The 21,637-nt window shown below is 34.9% G+C and overlaps 1 protein-coding gene across 1 annotated transcript in view; it reads left to right on the top strand.

The window, feature by feature from the left end:
• Positions 1-10,070: 10,070 nt before the first annotated feature.
• Positions 10,071-21,637, top strand: part of LOC106462826 (high-affinity choline transporter 1-like) — a 71,298-nt gene continuing 59,731 nt past the window's right edge. Inside the window, exon 1 of the mRNA XM_022390205.1 lies at positions 10,071-10,650. The gene's annotated coding sequence lies outside the window, so the exon portion shown is untranslated. The remainder of the gene's footprint in view (positions 10,651-21,637) is intronic.

The raw sequence follows: 21,637 nt of genomic DNA on the forward strand, positions 1-21,637 counted from the left end.
GCTACAAGTTCTTCAAATACCTGTAGAATGATGGGTTTCTTTTTTGTGAGTGTAAAACACTTAAATACACCAGTTCGATTTGCCATGTGTGTTTTCCGTAGACCTGATGTTCAGTTTTAAATGCTTAAGGCTTATGAATTTCTGGTTTGCCCGAGAATCAACCAGCAGAGAAATATGGAGGAGGAGCTTAACTTGGGTTAATGAGATCACTGTCATTTGGAAGGGGTAATCAGGTGCCTGGCGTTTGTAACAATAATTGACAAAAGTAATTGCAAATAAATTAAAATTCAACGTTTTTCTATACACAATTCAAACACATGTATTGAAGCTGTCAACGACCTCATTTAAGAATACCTTCTACGTATCTCCACGTTATAGTCTTATATATATTGTATGAAGTTGTTTTGAAAGATAGTTAATTAATTAACATGTTCGGTAATGCTAATCAAATTATTCATCATGGTTTATAAAATTCGGGTAGAAGTACCTCCGACCTGGCACCTTACTAAATGTCAGTTGTCAAGACAGTTTTAAAAAGTATTAAGGAACCCCAGTTTATTTGATTCATATTCTTTGTTTTTCATCGATTTTTTTTTCAGTTTTTATTACACAATAATTTGTATTTTGGTGGACCCTTTTGAATTGGAGACTCGTGGGAAAATGTCTCAGACGTCTTCCTCGCTCCAAGCGGCCGTGAACTGAGTAATATTGTACAAGTGAGCCACATAGAATACGATACTTGGGATAAAAAAATGGATTTGGCAAAGGACAAATTTCTAGCTGCAAGTATATCTTATGGTAGTTCCATAAGAATCCATGTGAATCAACTTTCATTGTAAACATTCATTTAGAATTAAAGGTTCTTTTCAAGACCACCAAATCTTAAGAAAAACAAATTCCGTGACTGCACATTTCATTGTTGCTGGTTAAAATGTTTTCACTTCTAATTTTTAGATTTACAACAGACACCGTCACTAATTTAATACTTGCTTATTTATGATTTCCTCAAAGTTTTTAAATTATACAGTGGTTATTACAATAACTGATGAAACGTTATAAAGTGAAAATCGTAACGTACCTACAAGAAGGAATGCCCCCCCCCCCCCACATACACATTGTTATTCCAACATTAATGATTAGACGCTACTAAGGTTATTAAGATTATTTCAATTGCTTGATGCCTAAACTGATTTTGGGACCGTTAAGGTATGTTTGGAAACGAAAGTCAACTGTCGTGTATACCATCTATAAAACATCATTATTTTTCTTGCTCACAGCTGACAATAGTTCGGAGCCAGCATCAGTAACAACGTTCGTAAATTAAATTGATTACTCGTGTATACGTTTAAGACAAAATATAGAAAGCTTGTGCCGATTTTAGTTGAAACTTTGACGGTTAAAACTATATTCGCTACTTTCCTGAACTAGGTTACGCATGTGTCGTTTGACCCAGTTTTATGTGTTATGTCTGTTTATTATAAACTGGACTCCAAATATACAGATCATTCGACTTCATAAGAGGGAAAATTACGTATACACATCATAGTTTCATAAAGTTATATACTATATTTGCGTCTTTTTCTCTGTTGTCCCTCTGCAGGACAGCGGTAAGTCTGTGGATTTATAATGCTAATATCAGCGGTTCGATTTTCCCCCTCGGGGACACAGGAGATAGCCTGATGTGGCTTTTCTATAACACACACTTTCTGCTATTCTTTATCAACTTCTGTTCCAGTTTAGAAAATTAACGAAAAAGACGTTGCTTTTGATAATATTTCTGCAAGTGGTTATCTTTATTTGAAAATATTACAATATATAAGTCGTGTATGTCCGCGCTCTTTTGAACCATTTAACGCTGCTTGAAATGATGAATTAGTCTTTGTCTAGCGTTTTCCTTTTTACACCTTAACGTCTTTTAATAAATGGAGACAATCTGGCACGGGGCTAAGCTTACTCTTTTTCAAAACTTTGGAAGAATGCTCATTAAAAAGGATCTAAGCTCGAGTCAAACTATTAGCACCAATTTAATAGAATATTTTTCAAGAAATAATTCTCTTTACTTCGGAATCTATTAAAAGAAATGTCACTGAGATGTGTGACGAACCTTGACAAACAACATAATAAAACCGCCCTCCGTCTGGAAAATTAATCAAGAAGTTGGTACTTATTGTTGGGCCTAGATAATCAGTGTGAATTAGGTAGATTCTTTTTCTTGCGTAGTAGCCGGAGATAGATGACAAAATGGGGGATCATTAGGACCTAACAAGAGAGTTGGCGAGTTTCCAGGTAGCGCTTGAGAAACATAATAGTGGAGGACACCTCGTTCATTCAAACTCTCTCTCCAATTGGGGTCTCATTCAACAACTTTATTCCCCGTGTCTCTTTTTCCCTCCTTTAAACTGTCTCGGTCTTCCAGTAGTGAAACAAATGTCTTTTTTTCTCATAAAACATGCGAGTTAAACTGATTTCTTAATCGATTCTTCTGTATTCCGCATCGCCAATTAAACAAAGGAAATGTCACATCTTTGAGAGTCGAACATCTTTTTGACATTAGCAAGCTCACCCTACTTGACTGATAAAATAATTCACATTTGACCTTTTTCTTTCACATTTTCTTGCCTAAATTGTGTAGAAGACTTTCTTCATGGAAAATATTTTTCTAAAGCATGAACTACTTTTTAATATATGTTTCCAATAGTATTGATCATATAAGCTCAGGTTATTTCAAGTATCAATTGGACTGTTTTTCAGACCTCTTACATGTAATTAATTTATCTCATATACACAGGACCAAAATGAATTTCTACATTGAGGAAAAGCTTGCGTTACAAAACGACAAACATGTTTTCCGATTAAGCAAGTCGGAAGAAACGCTTTTAATCATCATAGTTAATTGGAAAATATAACTTTTTTTTATTAAATAATGGCCCCGAAATAGGGAATTCCATTATCAATTTCAACTAAAATTTTCTCGCCGTTTCTCTCCTTACAGTTTTTTTAATGCAAAAAAACAAACAAACCTCAACGTTGTCAATAGGGGATATGTGAGGCGCACATCGCTGTTCAGATGCTTATCGTTTTCTGTATCTATCAACGAGAACAAGTGGGGCTGCTACTGTTCAATTCATCCTCGGGCATCTTATCTGATTGGGACAATCCTCACCGTCCGGTTGCCATGACTACGACGCGAGCGTTCTTGTGGAGTGGGATGTTAGACGTGACCTCATCACAGCGTTGATGCCGCGAGCGGGGAAATGCATAATTGGAACGATAATACATACTTGGCATACAAACGCTGAACGCGATAACAAATTAAGCTGTTCTGTTCGTCAGGAGAGAGAAGCAGTGATGCAGCCTTGTGGCAAAACTCGCCTGAGGCACGGAGTATTTTGATAAGTTTCGAAAGCAAAAAAACTATGACTTCTGACATATTTGCCTAAACAGGAGCAATCCTGTAATCAAAACCATAAAATTGTGATTAGTTAAGTAACAGCAGATCGGTTAAAAGTATCAGCGCATGACAATCTGTGATATATTCTCAGCAGTTTCCCGGGTTTTTCACACATTCCTCCTCCTTTTGAAACTTAAGCAATAATAAATATTGATATCCATTGTTACTGACATTATGTTAGATAATTGTTAGATCTTGGATCTTCTTAGTACTGAAATTCTATTTTGTAATCCAGAAAATTATATATATAGCGTAGGATCCATATCATTGTAACACTACTGAGTGATCCATATAATTGTATCCTTTATTGTGTGATCCATGTCACTGAATGTGGAATTCAGGTCACCGTAATTATTGTGTAGTCTAGGTCATTGTAACGTTTCTGTGATGCAGGTCACTGTAAATACGGTGTAATACAGATCATTTTTACTTTTGTGTGATCCAAGTCACTGTAAATATTGTTTAGTGCAGGTTATTGTAACTACTGTATGATCCAGGTTACTATAACTACTGTGTGGTACAGGTCATTGTTACTTTGATGTGTCAATGTAACTATTGTTTAGTTCAGGTTACTGTAACTACTGTCTGATCCAGGTCACTGTAACTGTTGTGTGGTTCAGACTACTATAAGTATTATCTGGTTCAGGCCACTATATAGATTATCTGGTTCAGACCACAAGTATTATCTGGTTCAGACCACTATAAGTATTGTCTGGTTCAGACCACTATAGGTATTGTCTGGTTCAGGCTACTATAAGTATTATCTGGTTCAGGCCACTATAGGTACTGTCTGGTTCAAGTTACTATAGGTACTGTCTGGTTCAAGTTACTATAAGTATTATCTGGTTAAGGCCACTATAAGTATTATTTGGTTTAGGTTACTGTAACTGCTGTGTGGTTCAGGCCACTATAGGTACTGTATGGTTCAGGTTACTATAAGTATTATCTGGTTCAGGCTGCTATAAGTATTATTTGGTTTTGGTTACTGTAACTGTTGTCTGGTTCAGGCCACTATAAATATTGTCTGGTTCAGGTTACTGTAAATATTTTGTGTTCTAACTCACTACATTTTTGCTGTTCGATTCCAGATTACTGAGCGGAAAAAAAAATAGCACATTGTACACTATTGAAATTTTTAACATTTTTTAACATTATACGTAAATCTCTATCAAATAGATCACTTAATCTTTAGTTAGCCAAACCGTGACCCTAATATTTAACCAAAAGTGACCTTACATCCAAGTAGAAGAAAGTAGAGTTCAGCACAACAGTAGCACCTACCAAAGCGGTTGACTCCAAACAGCGACATTTATAAACATGAATAATTAGTTTGCTTAGCATCTGGAAATTTACAAACCAAAAGACAGACTATAGTTTAAGAGTTAGTGCCTAAAGATCAAGGTCTTATTCATACGCTGCTAACGGAAATAAAAGTGTAGAGGTTGAATGTTCATCAAATAATCAGTAATTATAGTGAAAGAAGAAGCGCAAGTGTTATAAATTAGCAATGAAGTGTTTCAATTTGGATTACATTGACTCCTTATTTTATGGATATACACGGTAATGGACTTCACTATGTTACCTATATTATCATTCTTCTATATAAATACCTTGCTATATACGTTATTACCTGGATACACACACACACACACACATACGCAAAAACACATATACATGTGAGCGTGAGTATTTTAGTGAAACTTTTCGGATTTAATAACTAATGACTTATCACCGTGTAGGGTAAAACAAAATAACACTGTGTTTGTTGTAGACAGTCTATAAAGAGAACGCCATCAAATCCAATATATGTAATAATCCTCAGCTGTTATCCCGGTATATTGATTGTTTTTACTTACCGTATCCTTGTTCTGAGATCGCAGCGGGACACATGGTTTACAGGACAGAAAGCTGAAGGAAGGTTTTGTATTCCTGTCATCTGCAGAAAATCAATAATGCTACACAGGTAGAATGGTTCTCTAGTTCTTGTTTTATGTATTTTATTTGTTTATTTTTATTGTTCTGTTTATTCACCCATCTCTCTCTATGCATCTTCGTTATACTTGATCTTACTATCCTGACTTTTGATCCATTTTCAGGAAATATAATTATTTGCCCCACCACTCCAGTTGACTCTTGGCATTTTCACTGGATTTGATATATTTATTTTAAGAAGAAAATATGAAATGTTGCCCCCACAGTGTTGGGCAGAGCACAGATAGCCCATTGTGTAGCTTTGTGCTTAATTACAAGCAAACAAACAATGAAATGTCGCTCAGGAACTGACACTAAAGAGACAACATCTCTTCGATTCCTTTGGGCAACGATAATATAATACGTGAAAGATTCTTAAACCTAAATGTAACTAATTCCAATGAGAGTTTTCTCGTTAATAACAGCTACATATATATATATCTCACTAGCTGCAAATATACGCAGACTGGCTATGATATAACATCACGCTGATGTGAGAAAAATCAACAACTTCCAAGAAGTATTTTATTTTTCTTAGAAGGATCGATTTTCAGTTCTATATTACATGATTTGTTGGGCCGTCACTAAATCTGTATTTCCTTTCACACAGTTTCTTTTGATATTACGAAATGTAATTACAAACTCTGTTGTTTTTTCTTTACGGTAAATATTGCCTAGGTAACTTAAGTTATTACGCTTTGTTAATTACAATAGGCTGCTGAATAAACATTCGTTTTACGTGATGTACATATATACTAGCAATAAATATACTTGTTTAGATAAAATTAATATACAAAGGGAAAATAAAAAGAAACTAGTGTTTCTACTGAGCGCATAAATCTTTGTACGAAGCAGAGAACGTAAGTTGATATGAAAGCTTTTGCTACAACTATAATGGAGAATTGGTACTACATTTGAAAGGCCAAAGATAGATTTTACCGATAACCCCATGAGACGAATCCTTCTCAGTATAACTGTAGAGATTACTATTCTTTGATTTTGTGTTATCGTTCTAAGTGATGATAACTTGGATTTAATAGCTATAATGGGTTGTTGTGTTAACGTATTAGTTGTTATGTTTATTTCTTAAATACCCTTCGTCAACTTTGCATATTTCCCTACGAGCAATTAGTTTTATTTGTACCGAGTTTTAGACTTGGCTATTTTAACTACGAGACTGTAACATAGTGGAAATATTTCAAACCAGTGCACGTGCTTCGTTATTTTGATAATTGGCCCTGCGATTATCGGAGACGACGGTGCAACAAGAACTTTTCTAGCTTATCTGCACTGAATCCACTTGCTGAAACTCTCCTCTCTATCTGCACTTCTTTTGTCCTTATCGATCTTACCGCACCGGCTGAGCTCATTACAAATTCATGTTGCGCTGACGTTCCTGCTGGTCCCAGGTGAATCGTAAGGAACTGTTGTGGCTACTGCAGTCCTGCTGTATAGGCCGTGCACCGAGAATATTAGTTCAACACACCCATTCCGATTCATTACATTCATCAACTAACGCGTCATTTTGTTACCACTGCTTTATCTGGAAAGTGTTAGATGTAGCCACTCAGATGACCCCTAGAGACCAGAAAGGTCGAGTTTTAAACGACCTAGGTGTTAACTACATCAATTCGAATGACAGATTAAACTCTTACCAAAAATGATAAATAGCTCTCAGCTTTCACTCACAGATACCTAGTAGCATAAGCCTCGTGGTTGCCGCAATTTGAAAGACGTTTTCTCTGTACAGCTGCTGTTCTAATTTCATTTAAATATACGAGTTTCATTAAAGGACACAAAAGTAATTATATAACTACTGAAAGAACCCGAAGTACGTATAGAAATCTTTAAAAGAAAGAAAATAAAATTCAAAAACTTAGCCTATCTAAAGGTGTTAATAGATTGAGAACACACGAAACTTACATTAAGCTTTCTGAGCTATGAAAAAGGGGCATGACATAACAATTTTATTTAAAGTCAACAATATTTAGCACGGGAATAATATGTTTAGAGTCTGTTAGGTATTAATAAAAAAACAATAAAGAAATTGTCTAACTAAGCCGTTAGGAAAAATATCAAAATACTCAGACATGAAATAGCACCCATTTTGTGAAAGTACTCTCACGAAATGCATAAATATACATCTTGGTTTGTAATATTCCAGGGATTTCTCATTTATATCCAAATATGGATCTATCTGTTTTGAATTATTCCAGCAGAATTTTATAATAGTAAGAACAAAACTAGAGTCATTACGTTCATCACAATAAGGCCAGTTATAAATTAGTTATACTAACAGAGTATCTTAATGGTACGCCCAGAACTAAACCCATTAGGTTAACGAAACTTCATAAAGACAAGGTCATAACTAAACTCGTTAAGCTAATTAAATATCGTGATGGTAAGACAAATACCAAATTCATTAGGCTAATAGAATGTCATAACCATAAGGTCAATATTAAAATTGTTAAGTTAACAGAATGCCTTAACGGTAAGGCCAGAACATCATAATGTCATGGTTAGTAATAAACCCATTAGGCTAATGGTACATTGTAAAAATAAGGCCGTAGTTGTAAGGCCAGAGCTAAGCCCATCAGACTAACTGAACGTCAATGCTAAACTTATTAGACCAACAATTACCTAAGAGTAACTTCATACCCAAGCAGATCGAATATGAACCATCATAATTCTTTAAGCCGAATGTAAGTTACTCTAATGTGGATGGAACATTTTCTGGTGCATTTTAGCCTATGCGATTTATCTCTGCTCTACTAACATCATAACAAGTTGAGTTCTTTCCCTTATAGGCCTAATGCATACATATACTATATATCATAATTAAACTAGATCTGTTAATAAAAGTCCCTGGCAGTGCTTATATCAGTGTATAGTTTCAGTGTCAGCCTAAAGCGGTTGCTCAGAATGGCTGTTAGTTGGCCGTTCTGGTTAATATCAGTCAGTCGACTAATTAGAGTAGCTCATCAGCACAGCTGGTAGCTGTTTATTTCGTGCAGTGTCAGTTAGTTTTAAATCAAAGTAACTAGTAGTTGTTTATGCTGAGCATTGTCATTCAACCGATCAGAGTAGCTGGTACTCTTTATGCCGTACAGTGTTAGTTAATTGTTGGTCAGAGTAGCTGGTACTGTTTATGCCGTATAGTGTTAGTTAATTGTCGGTCAGAGTATTTGGTACTGTTTATGCCGTCTAGTGTTAGTTAACTGTTGGTCAGAGTATCTGGTAGTGTATATGTCGTGCTGTGTCAGCCAGTTGTCGGTCAGAGTATTTGGTACTGTTTATGCCGTCTAGTGTTAGTTAACTGCTGGTCAGAGTATCTGGTAGTGTGTTTGTTTGTTTGTTATGAATTTCGCGCAAAGCTACACGAGGCTATTTGCGCTAGCCGTCCCTAATTTAGCAGTGTAAGACTAGAGGGAAGGCAGCTAGTCATCACCACCCACCGCCAACTCTTGGGCTACTCTTTTACCAACGAATAGTGGGATTGACCGTCACATAATAACGCCCCCACGGCTGAAAGGGCGAGCATGTTTGGTGTGACGGGGATTCGAACCCGCGACCTGCAGATTGCGAGTCGAGCGCCTTAACCACCTGGCCATGCCGGGCTCCTGGTAGTGTGTATGTCGTGCTATGTCAATTTTTGGTTCATGCTGTGTTGTGTAGTTGGTAACTCCGTTGTCAGTCGTCGGCCAGAATATATGATACATTTTTATTACGTATATAAGTTGTCAGTAAAGTTATCTAAAGTAAATTATTCGTGCTGTGCCAGGATAGCTGGCAGTTGTTTATGCTTTATATAAATTGATAGTCATTCGGAATAGATGGAAGAGATTTGTATTTTGTAGCTTCATTCAGTTGTCGATCAACCATAAGAGCTGTTAGTTGTTTATGCTGCATGCCAGTCAGTTGGAACAACTGGTTGTTGGACAACGTCTGTAGTGGAATAGACCAGCTTATTTTGTACTACTAATAAACCGAATTCATTATATCTACTTACATCTCTCAAAACTGATACAATTGCATTTAAATAGCTTACGATTCTAAAATTTATTTCAAGAGAAACAGAAAGCGAATAAACTTTATACGTAGTTTCAAAGAACATTGTGAGAGATTACTGTTTTACGAAAAAGCATCTTTACAGGGGTTTCTGATCACTTACTAAAAGTACATATTTGGTATCGTTCTCCTACCTTGGAGGTTTCAGTCAACTACAACTACACCTTACAGGAAGATTGCTATTTCAGTAGAGGCGAGCATATCATCTAGCACTTTACATTACAAGAACAGCATGTGGAAAATCTTGAAGTATTGAGGAAAAAGAGTTGCAACGGATTCAGCTGCCCTGTGACATTTCGAACAAATCGAACAATTTCGATTAGAAGCCATTTTGAATCTCACATTTCATCATAAATCACGCGTACATTACGTGCTTTCTTTACTTCTGCTCATTGGTTGAGAAACTCGTGGGAAGGTACGTTAGGAAACTCCAGAAATGCACGATTGGCTAGAGAAACTAATCGAAGGTGTCTAGCTTCGCCCACACACTTGCAAGAAGATACCCACATTCGTTCGCTCAGGTTGTGTCAGCCCATCGAAAACTGTACAGAGTTGTCCTCAAACCGAACCGTCAAAAGAAGGTAATACAGAGCTAGGCTGTGCTTCTCTACCCTGAGCAGTCTAAACATTTCTAATATTTATTTTAGTGGAGGGTGCTTTAAGGAAGTTTTGTAACTACTAAAGTTGAACTGACTAAACGGACGCTTCTAGTTCTAGTCGCTCTAAAACTGGTTCATGACCGGTCTAAGACTTCGACTTCGTAACTTTCCTTCTAAAAGAACCAGCCTGCGCTGGGGAGACTCCTGTTACCTTTCTCTAGGTTTGGAGGTCCTGTGCCACGACGTTGGCCAGTTTTTCTGCATTTACAGAGCTGTATCACACATAGAGTATGGTAGAAAAACGGTGCTTTAACACGTGCTTCCTTTAAAAATAAAAGACAAGAAAAGAATCAAACTCAGCGATTCTTAAAAACCGGTGCTAGAAGAATTGAATTCATAAAAAAAAAACATTTTCAAACATTACTATTGGACAGTTTGTTATCAGTGTTTGTTTCAAACATCACACGGCGAGAAGAAATATTGAAATATTCATAAGAACTGAACACTGACCATTGGTCAATATCGTTTTACTCTATAAAGGTCTTCCTTTTGTAACCTTTGGTAAGTAAAAGTTTCTTGCAAAATGATTTTTATGTTCTTATCTAATTATTAATATTCTGGTTAGTTTGAAAGATTACTAGTTTCACTGTTGTTTTTTTAAATTACATACAAACTGTAACTCGGTTTAATAAATTTGTGTTAGACGTTCCATAATTGGGTATTTTGATGACTACATAGAGGACTACAGAGTAAAAGAACGCCAGCCACACTTCTTGGATCTGAGTTCTGAAATCTTGAGAAAAACCAATTTGAATCTGTTTGGGAAGTTTTCGACTGAAATTAACAATAGTATGGACTCAGTAATTAATATATAATAATTTATTAATTGATTATGTACAATTAATGAGATCATACATTAATAACCATTTAAAAAACATGTTTCCTTAAGTACTTGTGATAGAAGTTTGTTTGGAGATATTATGAATAAGCTGGATAGTTTAAAGAAAATACGGCTTAGTTATACATTCATTTGTCAAAGGTGTTCAGTATTATTGTATAAATAATAATTGTTAAAAGTATCTATGTTTAATAAGATGAGTTTTAAAATAAAGTCATTAATTACATTGGTTACATGTTTGAGACGAATAGTTATGTTAAAGGCATTGGTCATGGCTTTAAAAATATATAAATTACAAACTTTGTGCAAAGATCATTATATTAAGGTCCTTTATAGCTCATCACAGTCGTCTATTTAGTTTGGGAGCAAAAACTTAATTACTGGCCATTTGAACAAAATTATACATTAGTTACTATCACAGCATCACGTAGCCACATTTAGGAAAACTATTGATAGGTACATTGATGAACATTACAACAATGAGCGTTACAACATGTCACAGTTCATAACATGTTGTAAACCAGCGAATGCTAATTACAGGTACAATGATGAGCAATACAGCAGTGAACGTTACGACACGTTACGTTTCATTACATGTTGTAGATTAGGCAAACTAATCATAAGTGCGTACATTAAAGCACATCACAACAATGAACGTTACATCCTGTTACCGTTCATTACTTGTTGTAGGCTAGGTAAAACTAAATATAGGTACATTAATGAGCATTACAATAATGTGTGTTACAACATACAACACATTACAGCTCATTACATTTCTCAGTTTAGAAATATTAATTATAGCTACTTTAATGAGCATTACACCAATGAAATTTAAAATATATTATACTACAACAATAAACTGTGTATTTCAGAAGAGTCTGGTGTATTGATGACAAAAATTTTTATAACATAACGTCTAATATCAACTTTTATTCTGATTATTTCTTGTTGTTTCAAGCGAAAAAATCGTGATCCGCCCGTTGCTATCTAACGTCCTCATACCCTTTATAGTGTGTAACCTTGACCTTTAGTGTAGCCCCTCTAACCTCTATAATGTGTAACCTTGACCCTTAGTTCACCCCCTCTAACCCACTCGTTGGCATCTAACCTTCTCATACCCTTTGTAGTGTGTAACCTTGACTTTAGAGTACCCCTCTAACCTTACCGTTTACATCTAACCTCCTCATACCCTTTATAATGTGTTAGCCTTGACTCTTAATGTACCCCTTCTAACCCGCCCGTTGCCATCTAACCTCCTCATACCATTTGTAGTGTGTAATCTTGACCCTTAGTGTACCCCTCTAACCTCCTCATACGCTTTGTAATGTGTAACCTTGACCCTTAGTGTGTCCCTTCTAACCCCCAGTTGACATTTAATTTGATTCCTTCTTCCAGTTTGTGGTGTGAAACAGCAATCATTGGGTCAGGTGTTCTCAAACTATGGGTCACGACCTTCGGGAGATCACGGTTCTAAAGTGAATGGGAAAAAGATGAGAGGAGGATAAATAATAAATATTTCTTTAAAGTTTTCTTTTTTCTTTTTTTGAATGAATACTAATATATTCAATTTCCCTGTTGGCTGCTTGCGGTACAGGAAAAGCACAAAAGCATTTCGGTTTTATTTTGGTATTCTACAGGTTTTGTAACTGAGTGTTTTAAAGCTATGACGGTTTGAAAATAAACAATATGTATAGAATTACATTATTATTATTATATTAGCAATTTTTTTTAGAATAGTGCTTTTTTAATTGGTTGACAAATGTGGGGTCATGAGTTCATCTTCGTAAATAGGGTCCTGAACACTCCAGTTATCTAGATTACTTTTATCGTAGTGAGTTGATCTTATATTTAAATACGATATACAAACCAAGCAACCACTCACATCATACAAACAGGCTCAAACCTAAATTATTTTCTAAGTTTTCATTATTACCAAGTAAAATGAAATAGGTGCTTCCTACACGCATCACATTTTGAACATAGATATATACGTTGGATTTTACCTTTTTAACATCCACGTAAGCATGATCTAGCATCACACTTATAACCTAGACAAAACGCTGTTTTCAACTTACTACCTTGCACTAACTATCTTATAATGTTATACTTTTAACCTATAATGTGAGTAATTTTGAGCTTATTAACTTTTATGTATTACGATATAATGTCACACGTTTATTCTAGAAAACTACCTAATTGTTAACTTATTAACTTTCATGTAGTGTGATGTAACGTCACACTTTTATCTGGAAAGACAAATATTTTTTAACGTATTAACTTCCATGTAGCATAATAAAACATCACACAACACTCAGCTTAGAACGTCCGTAATTTTTAACTCGGTAACTTATACGATGAAACGTCACGCTTTTAATCTAGAATGATACGTAATTATTAACTTATTAACTTTCATTAACTTTTGACCTGGAAAGATACGTGATTTTTAACTTATTAACTGTCGTGTAACACGATATAACGTCATACTTTTAACTTAGAACGTTCATATTTCTTTAATTCTGTAACTTCGATGTAGCATGATGTAGTGTCTTACTTTTAACCTAAAACACATGCAATTTTTCGTCTGTTGAGGTAACGCAAGGTGAAGCCTTAAATTTCGAATCTAAACATACACAGATATTTCTTAACTTGTTAACTTTAGGTAACGATGGTCTATGGTCTCGCTTTATATTTAGGCTCACACATTAGTTTTAACTTGTCAATCTTCGGGCAAAGCGCAAAGTTTAACAATATTACATTTCTAACATATAAATGTGTGAATTACTTTGACTTATCTGTTAACATTCGTAACACGGTGCACGTCAAATATATTTGTCAGGTGCTGTAGATCAAACCGGTTATAAAAGTAAAAAAAGAAAGACATATATGTGTGTGAATTATGAGCTCTAACCTACACACACATACATGCCAGCTTTTTACTTGAACTTTCGGGATATTATAACACGGTTTGATCTACCAGCTCCAGACAAATACATCTCACGTGCAATCTGTTACTTCATATGTGCCTATTCGAAGATATGAGAATCATATAATATATACCTGATATTATAGTTTTCTTGATATTAAGGGCAGAATAACTAATTATTTTAATTCATATGTAAGCACAGAGAAGAAAACGAGAAGGCCTGGTATAGATAACTTAAAAGACCGTCATGTATAACTATAAGATCAGACAGTGTAACTATAAGACAGGGCATGTATAACTAAAAGACCGGAGATGTGAAATAGAAGACCGGACATGTAGAACGTATAACCAGAAGACAAGACACGAACAGCGAGAAGACCGGACATGTATAACTATAAGATTAGACAGTGTAACTAGAAGACAGGGCATGCATATCTAAAAGACCGGACAGTATAACTAGAAGACGGGGCATGTATAACTAAAAACCGGACATGTATAACTAGAAGACAGGGCATGTATAACTAAAAGACCGGACAGTATAACTAGAAGACAGGGCATGTATAACTAAAAGACCGGACATGTATAACTATAAGATTAGACAGTATAACTAGAAGACAGCGCATGTATAACTAAAAGACCGGACAGTATAACTAGAAGACAGGGCATGTATAACTAAAAGACCGGACATGTATAACTAGAAGACGGGGCATGTATAACTTAAAGACCGGACATGTATAACTAGAAGACAGGGCATGTATAACTAAAAGACCGGACATGTATAACTATAAGATTAGACAGTGTAACTAGAAGACAGGGCATGCATAACTAAAAGACCGGACAGTATAACTAGAAGACATGGCATGTATAACTAAAAGACCGGACATGTATAACTATAAGATTAGACAGTGTAACTAGAAGACAGGGCATGTATAACTGAAAGACCGGACATGTATAACTATAAGATTAGACAGTGTAACTAGAAGACAGGGCGTGTATAACTAAAAGACCGGACAGTATAACTAGAAGATAGGGCATGTATAACTAAAAACCGGAGATGTGAAATGGAAGACCGGACATGTATAACGTATAACCAGAAGACAAGACACGAACAGCGAGAAGACCGGACATGTATAACTATAAGATTAGACAGTGTAACTAGATGACAGGGCATGTATAATTAAAATACCGGACAGTATAACTAGAAGACAGGGCATGTATAACTAAAAGACCGGACATGTATAACTAGAATACAGGGCATGTATAATTAAAAGACCGGAGACGTGAAATGGAAGACCGGACATGTATAATGTATAAGAAGAAGACAAGACACGAACAGCGAAAAGACCGGACATGTATAATGTATAATCAGAAGACAAAACACGAACAGCGAAAAGACCGGACATGTATAATGTATAACCAGAAGACAAGACAGATACGAGAAGACGGACATGTATATCTAGCAGACTGGACAGTATAACTAGAAAAACGGACGTGTAAAATGAGAAAACCGGACATGTAAAACAAGAAGATCGAACATGCATAATGAGGAGATCGGATATGTAAAACGAGAAGACCAGGGATTTATAACCAGAAGACTGGACGTGTATAACAAAAAGACAGAACATCTATACAACGACAAGATCGGACATGTATAATGAGACAATCGGACATTTAAAACAAGAACATCGGAGATTTACAAGGAGGAGATCGGACTTGTAGACGTTTAAGCTGAGGGATATAAAATAATGATAATTTATTACCCTATTACTACTTTATATAAAGTTTAAAAATCTAAATATGTGACGGTGCTGGAGAAGTTAAACTCGGTTATTTCAACATAGTCCACAACGAAGGTCGGGAATCAGTAAGTGCCGATTGCCGCTGCAAAAATCGCGGCTCACTTGAGCTCCTGATACGTCGATTGAGGTTTTTCTGATTTTGTCCTGGACGTGTTGAGTATTTTGGTCATTGTTATAAATGATAGCTATCACAAAGTGTCTTTGAAAAGTTTTCTTTTTTTTATGAATATTTTTGTTTTCAGCGTATTTGTCTCTGAAGACTAGGAGCCTCAGAAACAAACATATGATTGTTCTTCAAACATCACTAATTTAAATAAGTAAAAAACGGCATTTATGTACAACTTAAAAACACACCATAACGTTAAATATTATTGCCCAATTAAGTTTTATTGTTGAAAACTTTATAGTATTTGGTTTTTAGTTGTCGCACTCACAAAGTGAAATGCTTAAGCATTTATTTTCGAATTTAGACAAGTAGAAAGATATACATACATACACACACACACATATATATATTGCCGCTGCCAAATTGTATAACATGACACATCATAAAAGACAAAGCTGATTTTAAGTAAGACCTAAATGAAATATAAATAATCTTAAATGATAACACATTTATAAATGACTCACTTGGATTCAAACGTATCAGTTTGTTTGTTTTAGCGCAAAACTCCACAATAGGCTGCCTGCGTTCTATCCACCGAGTGGAATCGAACCCCGAATTTTAGCGCTTTAGGTCCGTAAACCTACCGCTAACACACCGGGGTCTATTTCGAATGTAATATAGACGCTCTTAATATCGAACAACAGTGTAAGAAAAACACAGTTGTTCGAGTACAGGAACAAATTTCATGTAGACGCTCACAATGTTTTTAAAAGCATGTACAGTTTAATCGTACTGGGAGTCAGAGCGTCTGAATTTTTACCGTATTTTCCGAGATGAGTGTTTTTAAATATATAAGAAATGGTAACTTTTAAGAATTAGTCACTGAGATAATGGAAATGAATTATTTTAAAGCCACCATATTTGTACAGCTATGACATGTGTTTGGATCGCTTTTGTATCTCTACTATATCGTCTCTAACGTTGGGTCGTTATGTTATCCTGTCAAGCGTTGGAAGTGACCGTCTCTATGCAGAGATTGATTTTAAAAAAGATTATTTAACACCCTAATGAACTAATGTGTGAACTAATTTAGAAATTAAACATAAAACTACAAATTTTTAAGAAAGGCTACCTATAAGTGTGTTTGGACAACTAAGCATTACCTGAACTGTATTGAAGGTCAACTTTCACTTTGATTCATTTCACCACCATTTTAAAACATGATATGTGTTAGTCAAAAGCTTCATAATAACTTCTTTCAGGAACAACGTTGTAAAAGCGAGCAGTGCTACTTTTGTCGTTGTTTTCTTCGTGCAAAGCTGCACATGGGCTGTATGCACTCTGTTAACAGTGGGAAATCGAACCCCGGATTTTAGGGTTGTAATTCCGTAAACCTACCATTAACCCTCAGGGGAACGTCGAGGAAGGAGTTTTGAGTAAAAGTTTAGAAGTTGAAAGTTGTTCTGTGTTTTTTCACTAAGCTACCACTAATAATAACAGATAATATAGAAAGTGCCTAATTAATAATGTAGGTGGTGGGTGTCAACTCATACGTAAGCTAAAGTTTTGGTAAATTGTTTTTATGAACTTACGTTTCACAGACCTTACCTACTGGAAGACATGCTAATGTTCAGGGGTGTAAAATAAAGCACCTAATGTTTTTATATTTATATATTTTTCATTCTCAAAAACTGCCCAAGCTATATTTATCTGGAGTTTCGATTCTTTGAAAGTGGTTAAAAATCAGTTTAAACAACCCAGAAAATATTATCAACAATGTAGAATTCCTTAAAAAAAAAAGAGTAGACTGTGTATTATATAATGCACAAGCATTCTAAATATGAAATAATCTCTCGTTATCGGTTTGATATTTTCGAGCCGTGTATTTATTATAGTATTCACTAAGCGTTATTAATAACAGTAACTTCAGTAAACGTGGATTATTGCACTTGTTTAGACTATAAAATTATTCGATTATTTCAGCCCGAAACTGGATCGTTTTTGTATCTCTTTTATATCCTCTCCAATATATTGCGTCTCTATTGTATCCTTTCAAGCGTCGGGATAATCTAATTTAACACTGGGTAGTTTCTGTATCCTCTCAAACATAAGTCACAAAGCTATTATCTCAAGTGTTGGGCTAGTTTAACTCAACATTGAGGGTCATTTTCTATCATCTCATACTTTGTGTCACTATCCTATCGACTAAAGCTTTGGGTTAGCAATCAGGACTGACGTTAGTTAAGACTGACGCCCTGCTCGTACTGGAACCCACGAGAATTTAACGCCCTAAGAAGCTGCTTCTGGTGCTTATTATTAACACAAAACCTAGGTCAATTTAACTCAACATTGGATCAGTATTGCACCCTCTCAAACGTGAGTCACTGTTATATCGTTTCATATGTTGAGTAACTATTATATCCTCTCAAGTGGTGGTAAGTTTAATTCAACATAGAGTTACTTCTGCATGGGTCCTCTTATACATTGAGTTACTATTATGTTCTCACAAGGTTTGGGTTAGTTTAATTTAACACTGGGTCAATACTGCATTCTTTCAAATGAATCACCACTTTATCTTCTATAACACTGGCCAACTTTTGTATCATCACAAGCCAAGTGTTGAGTTATTTTAACTAAACACTAAGCAAGTATTACATTATTTGAAACGTGAGATGTTGTTGTATCCTCAAACACTGGGGTAGTTTAAATAAACACTTCTGTATCATCTCAAACGTTGGGTTAGTCAACTCGTCATTAAGTCAATTCTGTATCCTCTCTGATATCGGTGAACTATTATATCCTGTATGACGTTAGTCATTTATTGTATCCTCTCTGACATTGGTCAACTATTGTATTCTTTCTGACGTTGGTCAACTGTTGTGTTTTCTTTGAATTTAGTGTACTATTGTATCCTCTCTGACGTTAGTCAACTATTGTATCCTCTCTGATTTTGATCAACTATTGTAACTTGTCAGACGTTAGTCAACTATTGTATCCTCATATACGTTGGCTTAAAGTATCCAATATTATGAGTTATACTAACAAGAGGCTTGGAGATTTAACCTTAGTATTGTTAAAGTTTACGTAAATCGACTTTTGATTAGGATCAATAATTTTGGAGGTTTTTATATCCAGTCTTTTGTTGCTGAGCAACCTAGCGATCACTTCGTTCATCACTCTGTACGAACTCACTTTGAAACTAAAGGACAGAAATTGTTTTTGATAAAATAAAGAAAAGATAAATGAAGATAATAGACTGACATTTAAAATACGTACACTATAACTTAACCAAACTGAATTTTTCTTGTACCAGAAAATGTAGCAAAAATGTAAAATGCAGAAGATCGACTTCTTTATAACAAAAATATTTGGTCAAGAAAATGTAAATGCCGTGGAATGAAAATTTCTCTTTTATAGTGATTCTTCGTCCGAACACAGATGCATGACGTGTTTCTTAGCTTTCAATTTATAGCTGTTGCCTACTGATGAGAGAACTCTTCACAAATAAAAAAAACAAACTTACATGCTCCGTATTTAGCTAATTAAATCAATCTACAAACGTTCGTACTCTGTGTTTAGCTAATTACGCAACTTGAACGAGTACATCTGTAGTTTAAAAGAAGAGTAATCATTCCTACCAAATTCACCTTTTTTTGATTAACTTGTGTAAATTCACTCCCAAATACACCCTTCAAACACAAAGGCCTAAACGCCTGTGCTTAATTGTTAAAAGGTTATGTAACTAAGCGTTTCTAAAGTTTAATTTTATAAAGTTTCCGTGTAGTTCTCAGAAAGTAGTAACTGATCGTAATCTATATGTAACTGTCAGAAAATAGTAACTGATCGTAATCTATATGTAACTGTCAGAAAATAGTAACTGATCGTAATCTATATGTAATTGTTAGAAAAATGTAACTGATTGTTATCTATATGTAATTGTTAGAAAATAGTAACTGATCGTAATCTATATGTAATTGTTAGAAAAATGTAACTGATTGTTATCTATATGTAATTGTTAGAAAATAGTAACTGATCGTAATCTATATGTAATTGTTAGAAAAATGTAACTGATTGTTATCTATATGTAATTGTTAGAAAATAGTAAATGATCATAATCTATATGTAATTGTTAGAAAAATGTAACTGATTGTTATCTATATGTAATTGTTAGAAAATAGTAAATGATCATAATCTATATGTAATTGTTAGAAAAATGTAACTGATTGTTATCTATATGTAATTGTTAGAAAATAGTAACTGATCGTAATCTATATGTAATTGTTAGAAAAATGTAACTGATCGTTATCTCTGTGTAACTGTTAGAAAATTGTAACTTATCTTAGTCTTTGGTAATTGTTAAAAAATTGTAACTTTACGTGAATGTCAAAGAAGCCATGACTGGATGATCCATACTGAGCATACAATTCTTCCTTCAATAGCCACATGAGCATTTTTGTCTACCCAGTACACATACCTATTGTTGACCCGGACATTGGCACAAACTGTGTGATTGTACTTGCTTTTGGCTCACCTTGTATTTCATGTACTTTGCTACTACATTATTCTCAAAAGAAGACTGAACATTCTCTGAAATATTTATTCAAAAACTTAATGAACTTCAAATCAACTGTGAGACCTTTTTGAAAGGAAAAATATTTAAAATCCAGTAAAATGAAAACAGAAATCATTGCGCGTACCTGGACTGATGTACAAAATCAGCGTCCACAAATAATCAGATACTATAAAGATGCAGCTATACAAAGATTACAGTCAGCTACAACCTTCAAACAGTTATATGGGTATTAAGTTCATTTAGAACTTTCTATTATTTACATAGAAACAAATTTCTTACCATTACACAGAGATAACAATCCCATGATCATTAAAATAATGAATTATAGTTATAATATGCACTCTGGATGTCGGTTGCTCATTTTCGGGGTTCCCGTTTAGTGAATAAAATCTTTTGATGGTTAGTAAGAAGATTTTCCAGAGGATCAAACTTGATGTGACATATTTGATGAATTACGAGGTAAGAAGCGCATATTTCATCTTTAGGGTTACTTGTCCTTTGTAAAAATGGTGCCCTAGGTTCCTTGCTGCCTAGAAAATACTTGCTCTGTCGTCAGTCATGCTTCTTCTGATGGATATGGTTACGAAATATTTGCCCAAAACCGCACATTTTATTCTAACAGCCTTAGACCATACACTTTGGCAAACTTTGCACAGACTCCTCACATTACGAGGAAGTTAGTTTTCAAAACCTCACTTAAGTGGACTTAACATGTATGATTGAATGGAATTGATATGATTGCGCTAAAGATGAAAGCTTGTATTTTGTCTCTTGAGCCCTCATAAATTTCAAATCTTTCTTTATTATCTTGTTAATAGCTTCCGTAATGGTATTTTTGGTTGAGGGTGGTGAGGGTCTCTTTTGCAATCAAACTTGTTATTTTGCGGATGAGTTTAGTATTTGGTTTTGGGTCCTTTGCTGTCCTAAACATCTACTGTGCGAGTTATACCCTATTACAGCGAACATTAAAATATTGTGTCTTTTTGTTCTGTACTGTTTACAACTTTTCTGTAGGAATACTGCTATTCGAAAAAGCTGTTTGCATCCTTCCAGTAAAAAAACTATTTATGGCACATTGTCTTGGAATTCGCTGTGAGTTAAATAAGTCACAGGTGGTGCTACTGCTCGTATCCATGGTGATACTGTATTATAGAACATACACAAATCGTTTTTAGAAAGTGCGATTGTTTGTTTTGAATTTCGCGCAAAGCTACACGAGGGCTATCTGCGCTAGCCGTCCCTAATTTAG

This window comes from Limulus polyphemus, unplaced genomic scaffold (genome assembly GCF_000517525.1).
Source record: "Limulus polyphemus unplaced genomic scaffold, Limulus_polyphemus-2.1.2 Scaffold1260, whole genome shotgun sequence".
NCBI classification, from domain to species: Eukaryota; Metazoa; Arthropoda; class Merostomata; order Xiphosura; family Limulidae; genus Limulus; species Limulus polyphemus.